Source organism: Acipenser ruthenus, chromosome 34 (genome assembly GCF_902713425.1).
Source record: "Acipenser ruthenus chromosome 34, fAciRut3.2 maternal haplotype, whole genome shotgun sequence".
NCBI lineage: Eukaryota > Metazoa > Chordata > Actinopteri > Acipenseriformes > Acipenseridae > Acipenser > Acipenser ruthenus.
The window spans coordinates 11,655,896-11,661,364 of NC_081222.1; positions in this window are offsets into that span (position 1 = coordinate 11,655,896).

Below are 5,469 nucleotides of genomic sequence, written 5' to 3' on the forward strand. Positions count from 1 at the left end.
CGGTGGATTGTAGTCTACTGTGACCAGCTTGGCTGTGATATTTAAAAATATATAAATAAAACACTGACATTACAGGTGTCAGTATTATTATTATGTATTTCTTAGCCGACGCCCTTATCCAAGGCGACTTACAATTGTTACAAGATACCACATTATTTTTACATACAATTACCCATTTATAGGTAAAGTACCTTGCTCAAGGGTACAGCAGCAGTGCCCCACCTGGGATTGAACCCACGACCCTCCGGTCAAGAGTCCAGAGCCCTGACTACTACTCCACACTGCTGCCCGTACAGTCAAAACACAGGTCACCATGGAAACAAATGAATCAATCAATTCCCTATTAATCAGGCAAGCTATGAAGTCGCTGCACCGCCATTGACGTCTGGTGTTGGAAAATGGGGACATGAAGATTTAGTATCAAATAATAATAATAATAATAATAATAATAATAATAATAATAATAATAATAATAAACACAACCAATAAAACATTTTAGAAAAGAAAATAATTATACCATTTTTATTTTTTATTTTTTTTAGAAACGGCCTACCAAAATATCACCTGTATGTTTCTTAATTGTATTTAATTTGTAAGCAGTGTTGAATACTCCCAGTGACTCGTTACCCGCTGTTACCGGTCCATTGGAGACGAAATCAATACAAACAAACAACGCGAAAGACAGCTTTTTGACGACTGTTATTTCAAAATAATAGTTTATTAAAAGTTACAATTCAACTGCAGCAACAAAAATACAAAAAGAGAAAAAAAGACCCGTTAAAAATGTTGTATCCATTACTTACTCTGTGTTATGACAATTGTTTTGTTGTTTTCAAAACTTATTGCAGGTCTGTGGCGAGGCTACTGAAGGGTTAAATTTGTTTAGCGTTTTTTAAAAGCTGGACAGCCCAGGTATTTCCGGTGTAAGCCGCAGGAAAACGCGCCCAAAACTGGATCATGTTGGTGGTCTTTTTTGCTGAGAAAAAAAAAAGAAAATAAAAAAATTGGCGCGTTTTTCAGTCAGGTAAAGTAGACCTAAACGTTAACCAAACACAGACACACACAAACTACAGAAATGAAAAGATATTAGCGCTCAGAGGTAAACAGCAGACTACTGCAGAAGTCAACACACCAACTAGGCCTTATCACATTCACACATTCAATAACCCCTCGTGTTTTTATTTTATATAATACATTCATAAACTGATGAAAGGTGTTGGTCCCTGATGAGTATGTCTCCTATAAGAAGTTTAAAACATACATGTTTTAAATGGAAACTAAACAGACTGTTGTAAAAGTTCACCGTGCTAAAAGCATAGCACAATGTAATAAAACAGTGAAACTCAAGCATGGCAAAGCAATTCAAGAGGCATGGAAAGCATATTAAAAAAAACAGTAAAACTGCATGGAAAAACCCTGTTCAGCTTTTCTCACGCGTAATGGCACGGTGCAGTAAAAGGAGGTCTGTGAACGGTTTGGTATTGTGAAACTGAACCGTGCTTCAGAGCTCGCATTGTTTTAAGAGGTCTGATGGAAACGGGAACGTGATAAACACACACCGAAGAACGCTGACGTAACAGCTGACGCGTGTCTGTTCCAAACGAGCGCTCCGTTACAATCATAAATTAATATCGTTCTATATATGTGGGTATTTATGTATGTTGTTATTATTATTATTATTATTATTATTATTATTATTATTATTATTATTTATTTATTTATTTATTTATTTATTTATTTATTTATTAGCATATGCTCTTATCCAGGGCGACTTACAATTGTTACAAGATATCACATTATTTTTTACATACAATTATATTTTTTTGTGTGTGTGTATAAAGCTATATCCTACAGCGAGCTGCGTTTATTATATAGATATAGTTTTTGCTCAAAAGCCAACTTCCCAGCGTTTCGGTGTGTTTAACACACCTGTGTCACGGGAAAGTGTGTTTGAAAACAAACAGCGGAGGTATTGATAGGCTTTGGCTGCCATGGCAACCACACTCACTTATTTCTATTGAAATCCATGAACGGATACATAGACTCAATACCATGATGGATAAAGGTTTAAATAAGGAATAGCAGATCGTTGCATCAATAACTAGACAGCAAATGACATCACTGCCTTCCTCCTCAAGACTCACGTGTTCAGACTGCACTTGCAGATCTACACCTCATATTCACATGACGTCAGCACACGTCACTAATACCGGATCCTCAGCTGATGCTCTCTCCTTGCGCTATTGCACTACTAACATGTCATTGTAGATATAACTTGTTTCAATCGTAACTTGTTGCATCCTATCTGATCTCATTTTAGTAGTGTAATTTGCGCTTACTGTAAACTACTGTACTTCAACATGATTTTGCATTGTAATCCTGTACTGCCCTGCAACACCTGCAAGTATATATAGGAGGCTGTGTGGTCCAGTGGTTAAAGACAAGGGCTTGTAACCAGGAGGTCCCCGGTTCAAATCCCACCTCAGCCACTGACTCATTGTGTGACCCTGAGCAAGTCACTTAACCTCCTTGTGCTCCGTCTTTCGGGTGAGACGTAGTTGTAAGTGACTCTGCAGCTGATGCATAGTTCACACACCCTAGTCTCTGTAAATCGCCTTGGATGAACGCGTCTGCTAAATAAACTAATACTAATAATAATATATATTTTTTCTTAGCAGACGCCCTTATCCAGGGCGACTTACAATTGTTGCAAGATATCACATTATTTTTTACATACAATTATATTATTTTTTACACATTATTTTTACATACAATTACCCATTCATACAGTTGGGTTTTTTACTGGAGCAATCTAGGTAAAGTACCTTGCTCAAGGGTACAGCAGCAGTGCCCCCCACCTGGGATTGAAACCACGACCCTCCGGTCAAGAGTCCAGAGCCCTAACCACACACACAAGGTTTAAGCGATTAAAATAATTTATTAAATGCATATTCATTATGTGCACCTTTTGTGTACCTCCAAAATAATGGCATTGAATGTTATAAGCAGCTTTCAAGTCAAGGTGAGAACAATACAGAATTATGGGTAATCGGCAAATGCAGAATTCAGCATAACAAGAGCCAATCTAATTTCAAAACAGCCCCTTCAATCGCGTTTTTATGTGAACTATTGGGGTATGAGATGTTACCCTGCCAAAACCGACATTAAAAAAGAAACAAAAAAACATGCATTATGAAACACAGATGGGAAAATGAACAAGGCACGCTCACACACACACAGAAGCGCTGCCATCGCATTGTCAATGGGGTGCCGGGCAGAGCCTGCAGATCCGCACGGGGTTTGTTTGAGGCTGGGGCCGCAGCTGCATTGTGTTTACCGGGGTAATCAATTCCCAGTGACTAGCAGCCTCTAATTCCTTCAGAGGAGTAAGTGGTAGAAAATCTGTAGAAAAGTCTCTTAGAAATAACTGTCATGTATACAGTATTGAATATGAAAGCCCCTGCCGACCGAGCGCTCCTTATCAGACTGTCAACGCCTGGCTGAATACATAGCAGGGAATTACAAAAGAAAGTCCCAATAGATGTTTATATTCTTGTTCGTGTGTGTGCTATGAAATTAAACAAAAACGCACATATTCACAAGGAAAAAAAGGGTAAAGGTTTCACTAAGATGCAACAAAAATAATTTCAAATAAAAACCCCATTTGCAGGATTGTTATGCAGTATAACACAGCTCGTGCGGTTCCTGGACTGAGAACACGAGGGTCCGTCCAAAACTTTAGTGTTTTTTTTTTTATTATTATTTTTTTTTATCATCATCATTTTTTAACAATAACCGTTGTGTTGGTCTGACCTGATTCATTATTGCGGTACGTGCTTGCTTTCATTCCCGGCGCTGTGTTCTTGCTGTCGGGGTCGGTTGGGTTCCAAATCCCTTCACACACCGAGACGTCCGAAATACTTCAAAGGCAAGTTATATATACACACACACACAAACAGAAATAAAGTTTTATAAAGGTGGACGAAGCAAACAAGACAGAAAACACCTGCCCAGTGAATACATGAAAAATGCGACGTCAGCGATATATGTTCTTATTAATTAATTGTAAAAATTAAGCCTCAGTCTTACGCGACAGATATTTCTTCAGATTGTTTCACAGACTTTTAAACACATCTAAATAAACGCCGCAATGTAAAAACATATGTATAAAATATATACCGAAACGGGTGCATAACCTTTTTGTTCATTTCGTAAACATTCGGTGTATAGTTGTGTTTATGCTCGGTGTTTTGCTGCCTGGTAACACGTGTTTTCATAGCATGGAAAGAAGACTAATTTGGCTTCACAGAATAGGGAATGGTTCAATGGCGCAGCTGCTCTCCTCAGTATAGTTTGGTTTTGTGTTTTGGTATTGCACGTCGAAGTGGAGGTGAAATGGATCCTAGGGGCGCCGATACAGGCTATCCGAATTTCAATGCGCTCTCCTTGCTCTTATTATTTCTGAGGGGCCTGTTTTCCGTAAGGAAATGGTTAATCTTCCAGCTTATTTTACCCAAGTCATTTCAGTTTAATATTGATGTTGTTTTTCAGAAAAAAAAAGTTTACACGCTTCAACATTGAGCCCAGCTGTTTTTGTCATAAAACAATCCTATAGTTGTCTTTTACAAAACTGAAAATAAATTATATTTTAAAATAAGCACACGTTTTAATGTGAATGTTCTATACTTATATCTTAAATGAATAGCTATACATTGGAATCTGTAATTACTTATATCGGTAAATTATAGATTTCAATATTAACATTACAAAAATAAAATTATAACCAGCAGTTAAAATGGGAATACACTAGTACAGCAATAATAATAATAATAATAATAATAATAATAATAATAATAATAATAATAATAATAATAATAATGTTGTGTACAATCTCATTTGTATTGTATTCTTTATAATATGTAACAGAATAAAACACACAAGAGAAATTGCAGAACTAACAGTGACGTTTTGTTTTTTAGTTGACGTCATGGAACTGGACTTCAGTCTGATTAACTGTATTCTGACGTCAGATATTAGATTGTTTAACTCTATCACGTCATGTTGCTTTTGTTTTCGATGCTTGAACAAGGTCCCTTTGGTTAAATATGCATAAAATATGTATCCAAAACAATTACTTTCTGAGACTTCAAGGGTCTCCTTTTCAAGTGAGAAATTTAAGACAAAGAAAATTGCTTTTCAGGGACTTTGAAAAATAAGAATCAAAAAGTGTTGTTTTAGTGTCAGCGGTGAATAGATATGGACCATCTGGTTAAAATGGGAAACTTACGTGCTAATACTACGACTACTACTACTACTAATACTGCTACTATTAATAATAATAATAATAATAATAATAATAATAATAATAATAATAATAATAATAATAATAATTATAATAATAATAATCATCATCATCTTCATCATCATCATCATCATAATGCAGTGTCTTTTTGCGTTTGTTTTAGTATA